Here is a 24,568-nt window from a genome sequence, read left to right on the forward strand (position 1 = left end):
TCTCCATAGAGAGGTCTTAAACCCAGAAGCCTTTGATTATAAAGCATATAAGCCATGGGACTATGTCCACATGCAATACACATTGAATATCAGAACCCAGAAGTTATGAGCTGTATATCAGCTAAATACAATTCAAAGTTGGACTTTGAAACTGTGCAATGAATAATCTGTAAGTCCCACTCGTGTATATATTAACAGAACGAGACAAAACCTGAATCCAATTCAGGCTTATATGACAACATGCAAGAGGCCAATGTTCTTTTTACTACCCTTGGAGTCAATAACATGATGGAATGTATGGGGAATTTTCTCTGAAAGAGCACAGTGTAGATTTTATCTCATGCATGCAAGCATATTAAATCTCCTAGGCGTGCATAATTTATTGCTGGCCGGGACATGACTGATCAAAGGTTAGAAAAAACATGCAAGCAATTTGCAGCCTGACCTTGTCCTATTGTATTGATCTGTAAGTTGAAGAGTATGAGAATATAAGCATTTTTGCCTTAGTTTTTAAGTGTAGCCAAAAAAAATATCAAGAGGGGCATATTTTTGACAAGTTTATAGACAACAAACTGAGAGATGTAGCTTTTACACACATGGGCAAATCTGTCTGAGGGGAGTTCTACACTAGAATTCAAAATTCTTTAGATTTAAATATGTACACACATGGCCAATTGGGCTATATGCCCCCTCTTGTCATAATTTTAAGTGTGGGCAAATCGGGGCATATGAACTCTTCTTTTCTACACTAGGATTCAAAATTCTTGAGGATTAAAAGCATATCACACTTGAAGAAATGGGGAATAGAAGGATCTTGGCATAATTTTAAGTGTGGGCAAATCGGGCTGTTTAATCAAATAACCTCTTGTTTTCTACACCTATAAGTGGTCCTGGTTGTATGGGTTTTTATACTACTTAATTACCAAGTAATGTGGAACACACCTCGTATATAAACTATACATCCTGGTGTTAGTCATAAGTTCCAGGAGTTTGTTTCTTTCTGCCAGTAAGCTGAGCTGGAAGTTTATTATCGGTGAGAACAATGCAGGAAAGCTAACGGTATTGTGTTAGAGCCAAGCAGACTCTACCTTATGAAAACGTTGTCACAGAGAAAAGACGAAAGATTAGGCTGTCTTTCACACTCTGTATCTGTCGTGTCCCTTGGCGGACAATAATGATACTTATATCATAATAATCCCTGATTCTTTAGCTGAAAGACAGTATTTTAAGAATTTAGTTACGTTAAAGCGATAGGAAGTTATGCCCGCGCAAAACAAAACCTGTATTTAAAGATTTTGCGTAACATTTTCACGTATATTTTTTTTCCTTTCTTTGTTGGCATATCGCTAGGCCGTTGCAGGGAGAGAGGGGAGTTGAAAGAAGCCATACTTCCTGGTCCAATTAAATACTGAGTACAACATTTAAAATTCTATTGCATATTTATTAATCACAAAAGGGTAAAAATAATATTTTTTACATGTAACTGATTATGTTTCTCATTGATACTTAATTAATTTGTATTTTATTGTCATATAAAATTGATGTTAAGATAAAAGTTTGTAAATCCATCATGGCACCCAGAAATCCTATATAAGCCGCGAAGCTCTGTAGTCACGATAGATACACAACCAATCAGCAAACCCAATGAGATCTAGAAATTGACAAGATTGAAGATGTCATTAAAAGACTAACAACAAAGTTCTGGAAAGCACTTAACCCTAGAACACTACCGTGTTTCAATATTACAGTGTAACTACCGCTACGTAAATTTTACGTACATGAAGGAATTTATTTTTAAAACAACCTCTACATCATGAAAACAAATTTCTATTCATTGTGAACATTATTTTGTTTATTTTTCCTTATATTGGAATTTTATTCTTCATTTTAAAATGTGTAAACATAGTTTTATTAAACATAGAATATTTTAAGAGAAGGTCTTGCTTGACAAGCCCATTCGTGCATTAAGAATGAAGGCGAAAAGTTCGAACAATGAAAAGCAAACAATAATAATATTCATAACGCTGTAAATAAGGAACAAATGTAATTTTTAAGTCTTGCAAGAAAATAGTGCATGCTTTTAAACTTTCGTTTTCAAAATCTAAGTATCCAAATCGAATTTACAAATGTCAAAATTACGTGAGAGATATTTCTGGTTTTACACAGATACGTAAAGTGCACAACATAACAAACCAAAGAAGACGATCAGAGCTTGCACCCTCCTTATGTGTTGCCTTATGTCCGACAGACAACTTGAGGCACTGCTAGGCAGAAGGGTGAGTGGGTGCGAGGTGGGAGGTAGGAGAGGAATTTGAGCGCAAAGCATACGTAAATTTACGTACGGTAGTGTTCCACAAATTGGCTTCCCACAGGAGCAGTACGTAGTTGTCATCCTCCTTTTCTTGTAGTTGAAGAAACTGCAATACTTTCTGTTCCCTCGTGACGTGGCTGCTACTGTACTTGTCTCTTCCTTCCCCAGTAAATTCAAAAAGCATGAACTGAATTCGTGAGAATAGTCTCTCTGAGTTGCCCTGATTTTTGTTGTGAGCGTGAATAATGTATCCATTGATCGCTGCTATGTTGATCATATTATAGAAAAATGAGATACTATAGAAAAAATCACACAAATCTTACGTGAATACAAATGGCGTTATTACTACATGCACGTCAACATTACGTGCAAGATTTTTCTTCTGTTACTATCGCTACGTATTATTGACGTACAGAGTCCCACATAACGCACAAACAAAGACGTTCACTGCTTCCGCCCTCCTTACTACAGTGCTCCCACGCGCATGGCAGAATGATAGAGGAATACCATAGGCGGAGGGGTAGGTGGGTGCGATGTGGGAGGTAGGGGAGGGAAATGAGCGCGAAGCACACGTAAATTTACGTACGGTAGTGTTACACCAAAACCCCGCAGTCAACCAAATAGACACTGCGGCCATACTGCACAACACTCACCGCACCCCACGGCCAGAGTGAATTCAAAGTAAACGAAAGAAGAAGATAAAAACCCTCGAGCGACAGATACAGAGGGAAACGAAGTAAGATCGCATAAACATCAAAGAAAATGGGGAACAACGGATATAGAAGTCAAGGAAACGGCACTTCATACACTAACATCAAGAAAATTCAACTGCCAACTGGCCCGTGTTTTCCAACTGCCCTCAGGGGCATCACCTTAATTTAGTCAATCTCTTTGCAGCACTCCTGCTGCCACCTTTAAACCTTAAAATTCTCTCTAAGTAATTCCTCCTCACCTAGTCATACGCCAAGTTTAAATCCTATTACCAAATCAATCCTTACACTTGCGACAGTGGCAAGTGACATTTACCTGACAAACGACTAACCAGCCATGACAAAAGGCAAATACGTTTCACGATTCACAACTACATTGTACACGAAGGCAAAGTCTCACGACTGGAATTTTAAACCACAGCAACCGCCATGACCCAGGATGCGAGGATGCCAGGATGCGAGGGCCCGTGGTATTTTGTATTCGAACATCTGATAAAAGCGGAACTCGTATAACCGTCTTTTCTTTCAACGCTCGAACTTCTGCTTTTACATCCACTTCGATATTAGAAATTAGTTCATTCTGGTATTACCTTAGGACAGTTAGTTAGCTCTTCTGGTCAGAAGGCTTATATTCTCTCTGTTCTATGCTACTGGTCAGGAGATATAATTGAGAGAGTTGCGATTGTCTTGAGATATGCCGGAATTCGGGATCGGCCGATAGACTGTTGGTAGTCAACGTTTGTAACCCTGGTCAGGGTACACCTATTCTTTTTCTGTGGTCACGGAAGAATTTTCGGTTCTCTGGTCAGAGGCTGGAGAGAGAAAAGGGAAGTTGGAAACTTAACTGGATATCGACAGAACCTAGTGGGAAGAAGGATTGTCGACTGCTTGTAGAATTTGATTCAAGATCTATAAGTAGATTGAGAACCTTTGACCCAGAATTACGATTGAACTTTCAACTGAAGCAGCCGGATTAACCCAAACCTTGAGCTGAGGAGACTCAAGCCGTGAAGAGTTACTGAGCGTGAAGCCGAGGCTCAATAGACCCATCAACCAAGTAACGATCCAGGGCGGATTTTACAAATCAATCAATCGACATATGCGTTTCATACATAGTCCAGTATAAAATGGGGTGTTATTTCTTTTCAGGTTGGACAACAATCCAAAGACACTTTTTCACGGATTAGTGTTTTAAAGGAAAATAACTAAGAAATACAATAAGATAATATTCTATGGCTCAGTACAAATACACAACATGAGACAAGATTCAAGGGGTCTCCCTGATGGCGTAGCGGTAACGTCGTCGCTTTGCAATCAAGGGAGTTTGATACCCGGTGGATGCACATGGCACAGTGGTTCGGATCCCACTATAAAGTGTAGGTCTAGTCCCGATTAACCTTTCTGTGCATAAAGTGGACTTAAAACAACAAATCCACCAATCAATCAAAACAAGATTCAAGGCTTTAAATACTCCATGGCCTACAACAACGCTTGTAGCGTAAATGATAAAGGTCTCTATTAAAACAAGCCTTTTGGGCCAATCTAACAACCAACTCTCGTCAAATTGAGAGTAAGCTGGCATTGATAATGGACAATAAAATATGCTTGAATTGTTGCTATAAGTTCACTTTATGCACAGCTAGGCTAAACGGGACTAAACCTAAACTTTAAAGTGGGATCCGAACCATTGTGCCATGTGCCTCCATGGGGTATCGAACCCAAGACCCCTTGATTAGCCATCGAAGAGATTCACAATAAAAAATGCATTAAAGGAAAAATTAATATAAAATACTAATGATAACAATGTTATTTCTTGTATTAATAGTTCTTATCAAGGCAAATGTAACATAGTTTTAAAGAAAGGGCGTTACATAAAGCAACCACAAAAAAGTGGCAAAGTGACAAGTAGGTGTTCCCTCAATTTGCATTAATTTCCTTTGAAGACTAGGAGGCATATCAAGGTCAATGTGGATGGATTATATAACGACAGATCTACGGACAGATGGAGATTAGGAGCCGAAGAGAAAAAGTAAGAAAGGAATTGAAGGCAGACTGTGGAGGTGAACCAAGCCCCAATAAGGTGTGTAGAACCAGAGGAAGGGAGAGAGAGAGAGAGAGAGAGAGAGAGAGAGAGAGAGAGAAATTTGCCCGTTCCACTAAATTCCTGCTTCCAGCCAACATATTAAACATACAATGATAATATAGAAAAAACTATACGCTGTGAAAGTTGGTGACACGATATACGTACATGTTGCGTAAACTGTATTTCGAGTCCGGAGACGACAAATGATCTTGCCAAGGGTGACCACATGTCCTGTTTTGACCGGGACATTCCTGTTTCAGAGGCATGTCATCCGTCCATATTTTTAAAATCTTCAATATATCCCATTTTATAAAAGTCTAGCTTGAAAACCGAATCAAATTCGAGAGACATTTCATGGTAAACATATGTTGATGGAATTTATAAACGCCATCCAGAATGTTCGAGCAGACAGTTGTATTGTTTTGTATGTTTTCCGTTATTTGTAGATAAATGAATATGGCAAAGAAGCGTACATGTAGTTTCAATATGGACCTGCAACAAGAATTTAAATTCCTCCATCTTGACAAAAATTCAAAACAAAAATTTCGCTTTGTGTGTGAGATATGTGTGGAGTTTTATGAACGGATGGCGAAGTATAAAGGTGTTCTCAAGAAGATTGAATCATCTTGCATTCCTCAACTTGAGTGCAGGACTAACATCAAAGCTTCATATTTGATTGATTTGGTGTTTTGAGTCCACTTTATGCAGTAAGGCTAATCGAATCTGGACCTACAGTATAAAGTGGGATCCGAACCACTATATGCCTCCACCAAGAATCGAACCCGGGACCCCTTGATTACAAGGCGACGACGGTACTACCACTACATCAAAGGTTGATAGGATGGAACCAGAAACACTAGAGCCATGCGGACATTGTAATTATTAACGCCTTTTGACAACGGGAGATTAACATTTCATTTATTTTTTATGATGTATCATTTACGTGATCGATGCTTAAATATTAATAATAACAACAATATGTTAATAATAGCAACACGTTTATAAAACTTATATTATGGTTATCCTAGCCTAGCCTCGTCTCGATACTGCCCCTAGATCAGTACATCATTGTCACACATATACACTTTATTGACTCATTTGAAATTAGGCATACTGGTAATCGCCACTTTAAGAGCAACCGAACTGCATTCTGCAGTGGGGTATTCAAAGAAGGTGATGTTGGGGCTGTATTCTTATTTCATGCCATTTTTCTTTATCTTTAGGCTAATCGCGACGATGTTGTGAAGGTGCTAGACATTCTGATGTGGGTGATAAAAATGTAAGGTTGAAGAGCTTGTTGATTTTACATGGAATGACCCAAAGATACTTTTTCGGATAATTTCATCTCCAATGAACTCATCATCACCACATCAAGATTCACAAAAACATGATTATACACTACTGTAGGTCATTTCTACTCTAAAGCGGGCGCTCTATATGTTGCCAAGGGAAGTGGGGAGCGGGAAATACGCAGCAGACCAAACAGAAGACAGCAGTGGCGCCGAGAATTACGACGTCCAGGGGAGGAACTACTACGCTCAACTCGTTCTACAGGCTGCTGCGTTTCTTATCCCACTGGATTGGTCGCTTCCCCGCTCCCCACTTCCCTTGCCAGCATGTAGAGCGTCCGCCGTAAGACTGGGAAAGAGCTAGAGATGATGTTGATATTTTTAAACCAACGAAATGGTCTAAAAATGTTTTTATCACTTATGGAGAGCAATCATCATGTTGCATTGTTACATGAACAGTTTTGTTTATGCCACAAAACGCGGTTCCGGGAAATGTATAGAAAGTGAATGCAAGTCAGCACCACAGGAAATACAGCAGCTGGTATCTACGATTAAACATTAGTCATATCTACTAGTGAATGTGAACGCATGTTTAGCGTAATGAACAACGTAAGTTCACCTACTCCAAATAATTTATCCATATAAACTGCTTCGAATTATGTTTTCGTAAAAAGTACCGGTCCACATCTCAGGGAATTTAATGCAGCAGAATATTTTGTCAAAAATGCTGCTGAGTGGGAGAAAAGACGTGGAGGTTATGTTACATAATGCAGGGCCAAGGAAGATGGAAAGGAAGATTCGTGTCTATAAGAATTTTGGAAACACTGCTAAAATAGGCGAATCCAGTTTTTAGTAAACTTAGTAATTAATGTATGTATTTGATTATTATTTAGGTCTACCTATTTACTGAAACATGCCACGTCCATCACTCATATTACGAACTTAATATGTCTTATAAACTTATGCAGTAGTGAGTGGTTTAATTTTAATGTACGGTTGTTAAAGGTCCAGGAATTTTAAATAAATTCAATTCCGGTCCTGGAGATATAATCAGCAAACATAAATTGGTTCTTGACCGTCAAAAAACCTTTTTATCTGTAAAGTATTTCAATTCGGCCCAGTAACCTTTTTTTCCGGATCAAATTAAATACGGTCCAGGAACATTTTTTCAGGCTGAATTTAAATTCGGTCCAGGAACCTTTTTCCGGATCAATTCGTAACGTTATCTCATGAACGTGGGATCGAAACAAGAACCTTTAACCATTGAGGTGGGTGATGCAACTCGAGGTATTATTCATCCTCTTCATTTGAGCGCTCGCTCTTCATGGTAAGTATAATGGTAAAGAGCAAGATGTACTAACTACGTACACACTTGGAAATGGCAAAACACAAGCATTTGGATTTACACCTTCAAGTCTAGATCAACATGGTTGGAAAGAACAATACCTGTCTGTCTCTGATGATAAAGCTCCCGCTGATAGCTGTTCGAATAGAATCGTGTTCGACCGCTCAATCTCCTCAGTTGCTACTTGTTCGACGACTCTAGGCAAAAGACCCCGCACCGCCCGTTGCTCTCCGTTTTGTTCTCTTCCCTGTAACCCTGGTCATTACCCTGCAATTGACCGGTTGCTGAGCACCTTAACTCTAGTAAATCAGGAAGATTTGTTAATAACTGACATGGCATTCTTTGAATGTCTGATAGAGCAACGGCCGATGACTGAGGTTAAGAATCCTCGCTTGATATGATTCTCTATGTAGAGGAGGTTGATACGAATTTAAATACGGTCCAGGGAACTTTTTTTAAGAATTAATTAAAATACGGTCCAAGAACTTTTTTTCGGATCAATTGAAATACGGTCCAGGAACCATTTCTCAATGAAACAATACGTAACTTGGACCGAATTTAAATTGTGCGAGAAAAATGGTTCCGGTCCTTCAGTGCAATCCAATAGAACCCATTAGGCTGGACCTTTAACAACCCTGGTTTAATGTGTATACATTGTTATTACAATTCACAAATAAAAGGGAGCGCAATTTGTGGTGATAAAAGATAGAGAGAATGAGAATCGATGTATTATTAAAGAAATCACAAAAAAAAAAAAAGAAATTGTATCAAACGACAGGTCTGTGCATACGATAATACCGGCAGTAATTTATTTCCAATTCGGCCACTGCTATTACGTAAGCCATTCAACTATTTATTACCTAATAATAGGAAATTTTAGTATTGGAAGAGAAATACATATTTTACAAATTCAAAGCTGTCATTGGTTACGTGAATTCCCAAGTAGCAACTTATTTATTTCAGACGTCTACAACCCACGAGATAGTAGAGCGCACTTTGTAATCTGAGATGATATTCATTTTTACCTACACATTTTCACATTATTTTTTACCACTCTTATATTTTGAAAGGGTGAACAAGCAGGAGGGGGAGCCTTATTTTGTGTGGGTCCCGATCTAGATCATTTTATACGCCACCCTTGCTACTATGAGGCTGAAATTTATAAAAACTCTTCTTAATCTTTGACCGTTGCCAGGGCAATTTTTTTCAAATTTTCCTCTCCTTTCGAAAAACAGCTGTGATATTCCAAAATATGAATAGTTACGTCAGCTTATAATTCCTTCTAGAGCACCGACGTGAATACTTGTGTGGTTTCCTTTTGTTGTTATCTAGAAATTCTACATAGTTTCGTGATTACGTAAGTCTATTAAACTATTGATAATATCTAGATAACAACGAAAGCAAACAACACGAAAATTCACATCAATGCTCTAGTTAGAAGGAATTTTAACCAGATGTAATTTTTCAGAATTTGGAAAATCAAAGCGCTAGTGCCTAAAATATAAAGCACGACGTCTTTGGCTTCAAATTTAACTGTTCCCCAGTTTTTCTTTTATGTGCACTTTATTTATGATATTACATGTATTATAATAACACTAGCTGATTGCCCGGGTATTTATTTATCCAAATCCTCTATTAGACAGGAAAATAATGAATTCTAACTATAGTGTTGCTTTCTCAAGGGTGGGTTCACAAAATAATTTAGCGCCTGCAACGTTTCTCCTCCGGGGACAAATAAGAGCTGGTTACTCTTGTTGCAGATTTACCCATTATGCTCTCAGGGTTCAGGTGTTAAGAGCATTCACCTAAGTTTCCAGAAGTATAGGGCCGATAACTCTAGTTCAACAGAAAAACAGCCTGAAGGACTTTTATATCTAATTTTTATTCTAACAAAATAAATAATATATATATACCCTAGAATAAATCTTAAGAGTTACAATACTCAATACTCTTGTTGACTATTATCCATGTCTTGTTAACAATTTCAACTACGGATCTTGGAATACATCTAAACAATTACCTGAATATACAAATAACAACATTCCTGTATATATATGCAGGAGGGTTAACCACAAAAATATAACGGATTGGGGCTGCTATCGCTAGCAAGCGGAGTGGGTCCTCTCTCTCTAAAGTGGAGTATGTTTCTCTCTCACCCGAAGTGTAGTGGGATCTATCTCGCTCGTAAACGGAGTGAGGATTCTCTCACCCGAAAGTAAAGTTGGATTTCTCTTGCCAGTAGGCTGAGTCTCTAATCTATCATCCGTAGACACAAAGTGATCTTCTCTCGCCAGAAAACGGAGTCCAACTGAGCTGCTAGCCGAGCTCTCACCTTTTTAAAGGGTCGGCGACGCTAACGTAAGCGAGTGGAGGAAATACGAACACTAAGAAGTATATCCAACCTTAAATATTAACGATAAACAATATAAAAGTTAAATTACTCATATAATGTAGGAACTTATGAACATAGAGGTCGATCCGTCTTAACTTGTGACGAGCCGGGGTCGTCACACACCTCCGAAAACTATGGATTCGACACTAAAGTGCGCGTCAAATCTCCTGCATATGGCGATAGCCAATAGCAGCGCACTGCAGCGGTGCCATGTCGAAATCTCACACGGAAAAGAGACAGCGTGGTTGAGCGAAACGCCTTGTCACGGAAATAGGCAACGCCGCACGTCTGTGATTCGCTGGTGCTGTTGAGCCTTTCAAGGCCATATGCAGGAGATTTGACGCGCACTCTAATGTAGGTCATCTTTGACATTTTATTTTCACCCCTCTCACTCCCCATGCCGATAGGTGATGAACTTGGAGTTGAACGGCATTCGTAGTGTCATTATTTATTTTAGCGACTCCGAAAACTATGGACTCCACACTAATACCGGTCCTTTTCTTTTATTTTTACATGTCATTCCCTTCCTTCCCCTAGGGGTGCCAAGGGTGTCTTTGCCCCACAGTATTTCTTTCAAAATTGCAAGTGATATGAGTAGTAATGCACCCCTTTTCAGTCCGATAAATCAATTGATTGGAAAAGATCGATCAAAGATCAATTGATGACGCAGCAGTTTTTTTGATGACGTCATAAAAGGGGCGGGGCTTATTTTGTAAGGTTGATTTTGATTGGTTGTGACGTCAGAAATGGGCGTGGCTTATTTTGTGAGGAGTGTTTTGATTGGTTGGAGGAATTCGGGTTTTTCCCGCGGTAGTTTCCGGTGTCTGAAAACAGATGGCGTTGATGAGTCAGAAAGTCTGGGGTGGGGAGGAGGAAAAGTACGCGGTGACGGTTGGTTTTCTCGGAATTGGAGTACGTGTTTTCGGGGTCTGAAAACAGATGGCGTTGATGAGTCAGAAAGTCTGGAGGAGGAAAAGTAGGCGACGCGGTGACGGTTGGTTTTCTGGTAATTGGAGTACGTGTTTCCGGTGTCTGAAAACAGATAGCGTTGATGAGTCACAAAGATGGCGTTGATGAGTCAGAAAGTCTGGGTTGGGAGGAGGAAAAGTAGGCGACGCGATGACGGTTGGTTTTCTTGTAATTGGAGTACGTGTTTCCGGTGTCTGAAAACAGATCGTGTTGATGAGTCAGAAATTCTGGGAATTTGGGTGTTTCCGTTGTTTGAAGAGAGATGGTGTTCATGAGTCATTGTTGGGAGGAGGTGTTTTTCTCGGGCGGCCGTTGATGAGTTTGAAATTCCAGGAATTGGGTGTGGTCTGAAACATGCCCGAACATGTTTTAGATTGATGAGTCATTCTGGGAGCTGTTTTTCTCGGGCGGCCGTTGATGAATTTGAGTGATGGAGAAACGGCAAAAAGAGAAAAAGGAGAGAGAGCGTCTAGATGTAAAGAAAATAAATAGAGTAAAAAAAGTACGTTTCACGGAGGGGGTGACTGTGCATAGTGTACCAGGCCAGGAAGAAGATAGGAGAGGCACGTGGGCGTTGGATGCTCTGCGCAAAACAATGCGCGCCGAATATAATTCGAAAATACGTCACGGAGACAGTACTATATAAAAAAGAAAAATTGTGTACGTACCGCAGAACTGTTGATCGAAGCCTACCGATCGGAGATCATAACCGAGACTGGCACATCTGTTGCGAGAGTGAAGAAAATTGAAAAGGTAAGAGACAAATATTTAGTTTTAATGTTCTACCTAGAACAATGCAAACCGCTGGTCAAAGACTATCATCACCTTCACACAGTGAGAATCGTAAACATAAATACATATTTCTTTTGAAGCAGACAGCTGGAAAGGTGTGAAAATAAAAACGGTACCTGTGTCATCAACAGTTTAATGCAGAAGAGGATGACGTTTAACAGTGATCGATGGTGGGGGGGTCGGCTCCCGGTCCTCTTCTGCTGGGGGTGGGAGAGGGGGCGTATAGCGTCCATCCTCCTCTTCTTCAACCACATCGGTGAAGTCGTCCTCTTCTTCCTGCTCTGACAAAACAGGAGAAACAGTAGGAGAAATAGAAGGAGAAACAGGAGGCACCAGTTGACGCTGCCGATTGGCTCTAGCGTCACTTCGGTTACGCATTCTGAAAAACAAAATATAAGAATTAAAATATATTCCGTTCCATGTAGATATCGGCTAGAAAGAAAAGTTATCAGATGTGTAGCATATATAATCGGAAAAACAGCATGCTAGAATAAACGATGTTATCAGAAATAAACTGAAAAAATAATTACCTGGCTCTATACCGACGGAGATTGGCGTGGAGCCTTTGCCTGTTCTGGGTACGTCGATCCCGGAAAATAGCGGAGTCACGCTCTTGGGCCTCCTCAATTCTATTTTCTTCCTCCAGGTACCGCTCAATGTACCTCGTAGCCTCTGCGAAATGCGCAGCGCCTTCAGTGCCTGCCTGATGTCGATAATAAGCATTTCGCAGAGCCTCCCCGTGATGGATTATGTGTTCCTGAAAATATGTGTGAATTAATATATGAAAGTGATTAATTTGTGTAAAACATAATTAACATATTTTCTGTCTAATTTCAGATGTCGACACTCCCCCTTGGATTCAGTTTGGTGTACGGCGATGTCAAGGAGACGACAGCAAGTCCGACAGAACGAAGGAACTTATGGAGCAAAACACATGCAAGACAGGTTGAAAAACACATCGGCAATTATGTGAATTTCTGTGAAGAAAATGGACTGGCGGAAGAGTTATTGGCAAAATTAGAAGAGACATGTAAAGATATCGAGGTATCGGTGGACTGTTTGGTCAAAATATTTACTTACATTGTTGACAAGAAACGAGATGCGCCAGTGTTTGGCGATTTTGTAGAGAATATACAAAGAGCGCAATATGTACCTTCCCATCTATCTTTAAGAATATATTTCGAATTGATGGAGGTGTTTAAAGGTGTGAGAAATGAGAAGGGTGAAAATAAGAAGACAGGGGAAACAGGGGAAAATATACATGAACGAATGATGGAGATGTTGAAAAAAAGAAAACTGAACGAGTAACAAACACATACTAATACACTAACATCTACCAGTAGTGTAACAAAGTATGTAAAAATATCTAATAACCTGTAGTACGAGTTGAAATAAAAAGTTTGTATATGTAGAAAACTTGTAATTTTCTGTAGAAGTTCAATGTGTTAATAAAAGGTTTTGTACAGAACAATATTGTTTTTGTATATAAATAGTATTATATTAGAATGAATAAGACAGGATAAAAAACCCAAAAGTTAAATGAAAAAAGTACCACGAATCCTGAAATTAACTATGTTTTGATAAAAGAGGTACCGGATTCGAAACCCTCCAGACATGGTTCGAATCCTGGAATTGCCAATGTTTGCATAAAGAAAACCCGGATTCGAATCCCACTCAGGTATGGTTGCGAATGTCGACGGAGACCCTGGATTCGAATCCTGCAATTAACTAAGGTTCCCTAAAAACATGTTTGATTCTGCTCAGGTATGGTTGTGAAATGTAAAAGGGTACTTACAACATGTAATAAATCTTGGCCATCCATGTTGCTGCCCAGATGAAAAGGAGATGAACTGGAGGGAAGGATGGCTGCAGAAGGAATTCTATCCACTTCCTTATAGAGACACACATCTGCAATTATTTTTTGCAACGTACGTTAGAAGTCTGCATATGAGATCACGACGTTTTTGTGAGACACAACAGTTCCTTGATAATTTTCACAGAAGTTCCTTGTTCCGTGTCAGCACATGTTCTTCGAACAAGACTTCCTTATAGAGACGGACATCTGGTATCATTTTTTGCAACGCGGCCCAGATGAAAAGGATATGAACTGGAGGGAAGGATGGCTGCAGAAGGATTTCTATCCACTTCCTTATAGAGACACACATCTGCAATTATTTTTTGCAACGTACGTTAGAAGTCTGCATATGAGATCACGACGTTTTTGTGAGGCACAACAGTTCCTTGATGAATTTCACAGAAGTTCCTTGTTCCGTGTCAGCACATGTTCTACGAACAAGACTTCCTTATAGAGACGGACATCTGGTATCATTTTTTGCAACGCGGTTTCCTAATTTCTTTATTTGTAATCGTAGACCCACCTTCCGACCACTCTAACGAAAGGTCTCGACGTGCAGATTACGAATATGTAATCAGATCCGCTCTACGTCAATTAGGCGAGGAGCTAGAGCGATTTAAAAATTTCGGTTTTTTTTTTTTTTTTTTTTCCAGAAATTTTTAAAATCGCTGCAGCTCGGCTCCTAATTGAGCTAGGAGGGTGATCGATAGCTTGTCGGACTCGGAGTGAAGTCCTCTTTCCGGTGAACCAGGTTTCATTGTTCTAGGACTGGTGGTTTCCTACTTTCTTTATTTTCAACCGTAGACCCACCTTCCGACCACTCTAACGAAAGGTCTCGACGTGCAGATTACGAATATATAATCAGATTCGCTCTACGTCAATTAGGGGAGGAGCTAGAGCGATTTGAATATTTCGATTTTTTTTACCTTTTTTTCTGCGAAAATTTAAAATCGCTGTAGCTCGGCTCCTAATTGAGCTAGGAGGGTGATCGATAGCTTGTCGGACTCGGAGTGAAGTTCTCTTTCCGGTGAACCAGGTTTCATTGTTCTAGGACCGGTGGTTTCCTACTTTCTTTATTTTCAACCGTAGACCCACCTTCCGACCACTCTAACGAAAGGTCTCGACGTGCAGATTACGAATATATAATCAGATTCGCTCTACGTCAATTAGGGGAGGAGCTAGAGCGATTTGAAAATTTCGATTTTTGCAACTCATATGAGTCAGGAAGACATCTGCGTTGAATAACAGAATGTGTCACTGCTAAAAACCATCTTGTAAAGACGGTTAATTGATTCCGAGAATTTACATGAGCCTTCGTATCAGTCAGAAAAACATCTGCTGAAGACGTTTGACGATTTCTGTTTTGATGAAGTCATAAAATGGGCGGGGCTTATTTTGTAAAGATGATTGTGATTGGTTGTGACGTCATAAATGGGCGGGTTTAATTTTGTGAGGAGCGTTTTGATTGGTTGGAGGAATTCGGGTTTTTCCCGCGGGAGTTTCCGGCGTCTGAAAACAGATGGCGTTGATGAGTCAGAAAGTGGGGGTTGGGGAGGAGGAAAAGTATGCGGCGCGGTTGGTTTTCTCGGAATTGGAGTACGTGTTTCCGGTGTCTGAAAACAGATGGCGTTGATGAGTCACGGGTTTTTCCAGTGACGGTTGGGCGGTAGTTCCCGGTGTCTGAAAACAGATGGCGTTGATGAGTCAGAAAGTCTGGGTTGGGAGGAGGAAAAGTTTTTGTTATGTTATTTTGGTATGTGACATCATATATAAATTGGAGTACGTGTTTCCGCTGTGTGAAAACAGATGGCGTTGATGAGTCACGGGTTTTTCCAGTGACGGTTGGTCGGTACTTTCCGGTGTCTGAAAACAGATGGCGTTGATGAGTCAGAAAGTCTGGGTTGGGAGGAGGAAAAGTTTTTGTTATGTTATTTTGGCATGTGACGTCATATATAAATTGGAGTACGTGTTTCCGGTGTTTGAAAACAGATGGCGTTGATGAGTCTGAAATTCTCGGAATTGGATACGTGTATCCGGTGTTTGAGGAGAGATGGCGTTGATGAGTCATTCTAGGGAATTCCAGGAATTGGGCGTGTCTATTTTCTGTCTGAAAGGAAAATGTTCGAACATGTTTTAGGTTGATGAGCCATTCTTGGAAATTCTTGGAATCGGGTGTGGTTATTTTCTGTCTGAAAGGAACATGTTCGAACATGTTTTAGGCTCGGTCTTCTAGAGGACTATTTGAAGTGTGTTTAACGGAAATCGTGACGTAGAAAAAAAAAGAAGGTATAAATAGAAGTGATACATGATAATAGCGTCATGCGAGGATGGATGTGTGCGGTACAAGACTGTCTGATAATGGTGTGAATTTCTACGAGGTTAGCTACGAGGAGTTCTGGGAACTTGTTCGATCTTGCGGCGACCTGGACAACGATCGAACGGCCCTGCATCGGGTGCTGAGTTATTTCCCGTTTATGTATGTAGCGATACCTGAATCTCCCTGGTGTGGATGTTACCTGTTCAACGGATTAGGAAAAGGAGTCCATCATCACTGCGAGACGTTGAAGGAGATAGAAGAGAGGAAAAGAAGAGCGGACGAGAGAACAGGATTTCCAAGTCACGGGTGTATGTGCGAACTACGTCGCAGGAAGGAAGAGGATAAGATCGGTGAAGCTTTGAAGGAGAGAGTGAAAGAGTGGCTGTCTTTGTTGGCGAACAGAAATTCCTTGTGGTGTTCTGGCTGTGATCGTCCTTTGTTACGTAAATTAGAAGGACATCCCTGTTTCCCTGTGGTTCCTGCAGAAGGTTTCGGTGTCCGCAGACGTCTGTTCCCCGACGATCCTCTGGCTGTTCCTTTATCGCCGATACCTGGGACGCCGTCACCTACAGTATCCGATTACTTCACCTTTTATGACGTATGAGAGTGTTTACTTATCACGTCTGCAGGACTCACGCCGAGCCGTATGTTATCAATTACTTATCAGTGAATTCGAGATATAGAACATACAGAAAGTGGCCTATAGGATTACGTCAGACTCCGGAAGAATTAGTGACTGCAGGATTTTACTATTCAGGCTTTAGCGACAGAGTATTATGTTTTCATTGTTCGTACGGACTTTGCGATTGGACATCCAAAGATTGTCCGATTCTAGGACATTACATGTTGGTACCCCAGTGTCCTTTTATACAGAGTGTTGCGGCGTTACATCGTAACTCCAAGAGCTGCAAGTATTGCGACAGTATAGAGACTCTTGAGAAAACGTCCGATAAACCTAGTGTGGATTCTGTGTGCAAAATATGTTTTGAGAATCCTAGCAGTGTTGTAATTCTCCCGTGTCGACATTTTGTTTCCTGCGGATCCTGTGCTTCCCAATTGAACAAGTGCGCCGTATGCCGGGGTAGCATTGAAGATACGTTGACAGTTTTCACCTGATGAACAAAATGAATGTCTGTTTTTTGGACGTTCAAGGTCTTCGAGGAGTAGGAGGAGAATTTGTGTGGAAAGAAGTCGGAATTTTAAAATTTCCTTTTGACAATGCGTTTGACTGTTTATTGAAATCTCCATATGGTTTACACTGTTTGAGTGAAAAGTATCGCCGAGTGAATTACTGGCTCCGTGCCAACAAACACGGTCTCAACTGGGGAGATGGATGGCTGCCGTATGAGAAATTAGGAGATCTGTTATATGTTGTGCTTGTGAATCAAATAGTGTACGTTAAAGGTACGGAGAAAGTGAAATGGTTTGAAAAATTACTTGGAAAAAAAGGTAAAAATAAAATATCCGTACGTAACATCGAAGAACTTGAATGTCCAAAATTGAATAGTGTGAAAAACACTTCAGGAAGATGCAAAGAACATAGCAAATGTGAAAATGTAAAAAAAACCTGTGCAGTTGAAAATGTCTGGAAGATGTACAGTTTCTATTGTAATAAGTACAAGAAATAAAAGAGTTTTTTAAAATATACAAATGTTTTATTTACAATCGGTAATATGGGTTTAAATACATAGCATAACACAAATGTTGTATTTACAATTGAATATGAAAGGTTTACAATACCTGAAGGGTTATATTACAATACATAAAATAACAGCGGTTGATGTACAATACATAAAAGAACAATGATTCATTTACAATGGCTATTTACAACATCAGGTACATGAAAGTAACAGAACTTATTTACAATGTCAATGTCTGCCCAAGATTGTTCTCAAGATATATTTCAATCATCAGTTCGTTGTACCAAAGAATATAAAAATAGTTCACTAAATTGGGCACTTCTTTTTTTTCTGAAACCATATTTTTCTTGATGCAATATACAAAAGCCTCCATTTCGGGTTGCAATTTATGATAACGTTCGTTCTTTAATTTCTGCAGAGGCCAAAAAAGGTTACACAAAAATAAGTGTAGTTCAGAGGCTGTGAAAATAAAAGCATCGGATGAATGATGCTGATACATCGAGATACAACGTTTCCCGAAAAAATTTACAGCACTGACGGTGATATTTCCTGTAACCAAGTAATTGAATCGACGACCTGTTTCGACGTAATTCAGTAAGTCAGATTTCAAAGCCCACAGTTCTCTAATCTGCTTAGAATCGATGCGTACGGGTGATCTCCCCTGTTGCGAAAACTCCCACACCAAATTGAAAGGGGATTGCTTTTCGAATCCTATTGCCACGAACTTGTTTTTTTCCTTGTTCAGAAAATATGTGTTAGCAAGATAGAGATCTAAACACGCCTCTACGTTGTGTAGTCCAGGACATTCGATTGTATCTGGGGAAAAGCCGATCTCCCTACGCCGTTTCATGAAATCACAGTCAGTAGTCAAATGTATCCCCTCGTCCATCGGTTCGTTCTTGATAGGGACAGTTTCGATTTTGAGGGGCTGCACACGTTTGCGGGTTTTACGTTTGGAAGCATCATCCTGATGGGTCATGCGTTTCACTAGTTTATCGTGTTTTTCTATTGTAGAATCCTTAGTAGGCTCCATGATGTTTTCACTAGAGCTGTCTCGACGACACTGAGAGAAAGCTACAGCAGCACACATTTATATAGCTTTTTGCATAACACGACACCGGATCGTGTGGATGGAGCAACACGATTGATCCCCTCTCGGGCACTTGGAATGGGGTAAACATTTGAAGATCTGACGAAAACGGTGTAGGATATATCCATCTTTACTGACACCGGGCGGAAATGCTTGAATGAAATCCTTGGTCGTAACATGGCGTGCTTTGTAATAAGCATACACGCAACAGTAATGTCCGCACGTCGTGGCCAATACCCCCTGTAAGGGAATGTTGTTGTAAGTCCAGACCGAGGAATGACGATTCAGGAAAGTTACGAATTCTGGATAGAAAGGATGAAATCCGTATGAATCGAAATATTCAGCAATATTGTTTTTGCCAAAATAGAAGGCTACCCAGTGTGTACCCTGGAAGTTGGAAGTGTCAGTGTTTGCGATTATCAAGGCAGGGGTAGGAAACGTCCGAGGTAAAAGATCTCTCGAGTAAACACCGTAGAAAATGTTCTTGGTGGAACAGTTTTGAGATAGAATCTCCCTGATCTGCGACGTGTTCATGCTGCCTATGTTTCCGAAAACGTAAAATGAGAGTAAGATGATATTCTTCTAATATTTTGGGGGACGGTTGCGTGTCAACAGGTTTGGCGGACAGTACTTCCGAAGAATCACTATTATAAATATCATCACAGGTTAACAGTTCGATGAGTTTTCCCATCTCACGTTACATATGTTTTCATATGTTTATAATAATATCTCTGTCTTTGGTCATTTCTACGAGTCCAGGGTAAAATCTGGCGTCTGGCAGTCGTGGAAGCAAACGTGTGTCAACAGGTTTGGAAGTCGTCACTTTCGAAGAAACACTAGTATGATTAATATCACGGGCTTTCCGTTCGGCTGGTTTTTCCATCACAGATAGTATAATGTCTACGTCAGAACTGTCTGGATAACACTGCGAGCCAGAAACACGAGCACACATATTTATAGACAATTCGGTCTCACTGATGGAGGATAACACTTCTGTCTTTTGTTATATCTACTGCACATTCGAATTCAGCATACAGAAGGCATGTTATATTTTCCGACAGCTGGGGAGAAAATTGCATCTCGGCTCCGATGATACCTTGTTCCTGGAGACTGGTGTGCGTGTCGTTTCCTGAAGAGTCAGGCGTTATGTCGAAAATCAGGAAAAAGGATCCGTTCTCGAACATTTTCCTTGTTATCTGGTGTCCGTAATTGGCGTGGTGAATGCCTGTACCGGAAAATAGAGTTTGATAGGCACGTGTTATCAATCCTCCGTTTCCTCCAGTGGTGACCCGCAAGGGTTCGTAAGGTACGAGTTCTCCATTTTTCACAAGATGGAAAGAAGATAGGTTAAAACTTCTAAAGTCGAACGGATTTTTCTTACTGTCTCCGAGAAAGCTGGCGGTGGATACCATAGCAAAAAGAACAACATTCGGAAAAGGACCTTGAAAAGCATTATCGATCGAAATCTGCTGCGTTCCGGCAACGTAAGAATAAGCTTTGATGACGCTTCTGGTGAACGGATAATGGGCAGGAGCGTAAGAGAGTGCTCTGTCTATGGCCAAACTGGTGGTAGGAGTAGGAATGATGTGATTTATTTCGAGAACAGCCTTTAAAATTTTTAATCTGGTGGTTGGTGAAGTTTGATCTCCCCAGATGTAAAAAGCATCACGTGACCTGGCTAGATCGATACGTACTTCAACACCGTTGATCAGGTATTTAGGCTGGTGGAAAAAATCTATGTGCAGTTTTCCCATAAGTTCGACTACGGCAGACACTTCCGTAGGATTTCCGGTTGTCGGAACGTGCTGGAAAAAGTCTTTTCTGGTGGTGAAACCTTTGTTGTCGGCTGTGATTGCATCTTGATGTCCAGGTGTGTCCAAGTACCACAAGGCATTTGTGAGATGCGTGTTCGCAGCATCGCTGCCGTAATTGATTTCTGCTTCGAAGATTGATTTATATGCGTAATTGTTATCGGCAACTGTTACAGCGATACCGTTGAGAGCCACTGTAACTTGTGAAAAAAGTGAATGGAGAGGATAATTTACGACCCCGTCGTTAAAAGTGCCTTAGTGTGATAGCCTGAGGTGAAACACGTCTGTTAGTGACACGTGACACCAACAGTGTTGACAGTGTCCCTCGTAATATTGTGAAAACATCGATTTTTGGAACAGCCCATTTATTCCCTTCTGCAACGTTTTTGAAACTTCGTCAAAGTTCTTTTTCTGTCAAATTCATTAGATGGCCATCCAAATTGTTCGTTGGTATTGTGAAATGTTGCAATAATTTACCTCAGTGAGTTCTGTGCATCAATATACACGATTTGCAAATATTTTTTTTTCCGCCTTTGGCAACACTTTGCTTATTTGTTATTAAAACATGCATGTTCTTACATATGTTTGTCTCTCTAAATTTTCCCAATATACAGGGCATTCTCTTGGCAGAAAGCGTTTCTTCTCATTCCGTTTCGCTATTCCGTTATACGGTCGTAAACACAGGGTTGCGTGACTTTTCGGACACTCTGTACTAGAAAACCTATTTTTTTCTTTGAGAAAGAATTTTGTCACATGCGATATAATAGTGATATTTTTAATACTTTTATACAATAATACTTGTTTTTATTTCTTTTATAAATATCTATTGTGCATGTAGCAACCCTGAAATTGAGCCTAACTCAGCACGCAACCCACCAACGCCTTGTGTAAATTTGGTTGCCTAGTTTAAAATGTCGTTGTCCTAAAACTTTTGAGAGACACTGTACAGTCAACGGCAAAGATAATGGTAGGAAAATTGTCTACCGCTATTTTCATTCCTCTTTTTATTTTACATCCTACGTTGTTTCAAGGTATGCAACTACTGTATGTTGGTTCAAATCAGGCACTGTTTTTTGTTTATTGACGTCTTTATTTCAATTCATTATCATCACATTGTGTAATTCAGTCTGAATGAAAATGGTGGTGGACATTTCGCCTACTGTTTCTTTCGCCGTTGGGTGTACTATGTAATGTACTACTACTATTGATTGAAAATTTTAAAATAAAAGTGTTTTTAAAGCCAAGGATAATTTCATTTTGAATTTCACTATCTATATAGTTCAATAAGACTGTAACGTGTGTCTGAATGTTTACACTCTATGACAATTTTCTTGGAATGTATGACTTTATACATATCATGACGGACGTTCAGGGGGAGGGCAAGGAGGGCACAGCCTACCTAGAAAATGGAAAAGTTATATATTTCGCACATATAATTTTATTTCAGTCAGTAATTTTAATTTAATAAGTGGCGGCCATTTAGGGGTGTAGTTGCTCCCCGCTTTTTGCTATTTTTGCCCCTGAACTGTGCTAAACCTTATCTACCGAGGGAAAGTAAACTTTCCTTGCCCCCACCCCCGTTTTGGCACCTTGCTCCCCCAGTTTCGAAAGGTTCCATGTGTGTTTCGTATTTTCCTTATTTTTAGCATTTCACCCCCTAAATTTCTTTCCGCACTTCCTCAGCACCCCTGGATGATTTGTCTTGTCGCCGCCGCTGTTTGTAAAGTAGTAGTAGTAACTAATAATAATAATAATAATTGAATCGGCAGGTTTAAGAAGGGAATGAAGACCAAAAATGGAAAAATAACCTTTTGTACTCGACAACATCGGAAAGAGTCGCTCTACACGTGAGTGGTGAGTGTGAAGGAATATATTAAAAGCGATCCCTAGAGGAAGATAAAGAACCCTGAAATCAACGTAAGGTGCAAGAAGGAAATGAATCCCGGGCCCATTACAACGAGAAAAAGTGAATGATGTTAGGAAAATCATCCCCTACATTCCAGACGACAAAAAAACCTTTCTACATCATGGTAACCTACAACTTATCACCACGTTGAAGATCAGTGGGTGGATGACTGACTGTTGTTTGACTTGCCTTCAATTTCCAAACTTTGGGCATTATTTTGTATTATTTATTCCATTGTGCTCTTTCGTGTTGTAAACTACATAATAATATATTTTATTTTCCATTGTACATTTTATTTCCGTTTTTTCCCCAGAAAAAAAAACTTCGTATATTTTAAGAAGGAAATAAATCCACCACCTTTTTTTACATTTTATACAAGTTCTGGTTACATGTACATTGTTTTGCACGTACTCCTCTATACCTACACAGGGTTCTCACGTTCCAGTACGAATTTTGTTGTTCTTGGATGCACTCTCTCCCACTTATTGTTTTTCTTGATTTCCCACAAATTTACTTTTTGGACTTAAACCCTTCTTAAAAGTGCCGATTGAATTATGATTGTTATTTTAAGTATAATAATAATAATAGTAAACGTTTCTATGACTCTCCCCCCTGAAAAAATTTCAGCGGGTGGCTTTGCCCAGGGGGCAGGTCAGGTTCTAGGAGGGCAACCGGCCCCTATTTTCGCTTCAATACATGATCTAAATTCGATGTACACTACAAAACAGCTTACATGGTCAAACGTCATTACGAGCTTCATTGAAGCACGTTACTTGCTAAACCCAGAATAAAGAAATGAAGAACACTCGTAGTGTCCAACATATATTTATACACTGTTATTAAATTAACATCTAGCTATTACTTACGCATTAAATTTTGGGACTATTTCTTCGTCTCTTTAATTCCGTCCGTAGCACTTTACCTCCAGAGGAAACTAAGCTTCTACTCACTTGTATCTGTTTCGAGGTCACTGATTGTCAGTGATGACAGTCCGCAACATCCTTTCCCACTAGTTCGACCTTCGCTTACGTGGAATTCACCAACACCATAATGACCATTCGCCGCATGCAAACAGTGACGTAACAGTTGTGTCAGAAGGAGGAAAAGGCATCGGCGAGCTAATAGCCGCAAACCCGGAGATGATGTTGATAGGAACTACGTCACAATTAGGCGTTACTCCAGGCTTGCGATCTATTTGATGTATTGCAGAAAGCAAACAAACGCTGCGCGGAAGCAGCTCATCAAAGAGGTTACAAATTAACACTGTTCTCCATCCAGCGTCAGGATGAAGTTATTGTAAACAAAACCACGTGACTTTTAAGTGAGAATTGTTCCATTCCTGTTTCATAGTTTGTTCTATCTTGACCGTAAATGCAAAGCAATTGAAAAGGTTTCGTCCGATTTGAAATGTCCATAGAATTTGTATTTACAGTGCCATAGTGGTGAGCTATGCGTCCACGCAAAGGAGAATTCATGAACTTCACAATTTGTATGATTGGAAAGTTAAGAGTTTCATGTATACATTTTAATTTTCTAATAAAATATATGTGTACCCATTTCAAATACGGATGACATCGATACGAGACAGCCGGCCTTACGCTACGACGTCAGGGTCCCCGGGTTCGAATCCCTGCCTGGGCATGGATGTTTGTGAGTGTCCATTCATCAATTTCATCATATCATCACTTATCCCCATCTTCGCAAATTAGCCAAAAGTGGCACAAGAGGCAAAGTAAAATAAAGCAAATCAATCAATCAATCAATCGATACGAGACAAGTTTGTGTTCCTTCATCTATTTTATCATATCATCACTCATCCTCATTGTAGCGATTAGCCAAAAGTGTCAGAAAAGCGATGTAAAATAAACCGAATCAAATCAATCCATAAACGATCAGCCGTGATCTTCGTTTACTAAACACCTTAGTTTCCATACCCCAAATATGGCACTTTTACACAATTATTTATATTTTTCTCTACTTACTTTCCCTTGACTTCATACCGTGGTATGGAACCTGGAACTCCTTGATTACAAGGCGAGCACGTTACCATCAGGAAGT

At 40.0% G+C, this 24,568-nt stretch overlaps 1 protein-coding gene across 1 annotated transcript in view; it reads right to left on the reverse strand.

The window, feature by feature from the left end:
• The window catches only part of LOC145990481 (carcinine transporter-like), a 155,365-nt gene extending 131,848 nt beyond the window's left edge, over positions 1-23,517 (reverse strand). The window contains exon 1 of the mRNA XM_083126175.1: positions 23,377-23,517. The gene's annotated coding sequence lies outside the window, so the exon portion shown is untranslated. The remainder of the gene's footprint in view (positions 1-23,376) is intronic.
• Positions 23,518-24,568: the final 1,051 nt, after the last annotated feature.

This window comes from Lepisma saccharinum, chromosome 7 (genome assembly GCF_977018435.1).
Source record: "Lepisma saccharinum chromosome 7, izLepSacc3.1, whole genome shotgun sequence".
In the NCBI taxonomy this organism is placed as follows: domain Eukaryota; kingdom Metazoa; phylum Arthropoda; class Insecta; order Zygentoma; family Lepismatidae; genus Lepisma; species Lepisma saccharinum.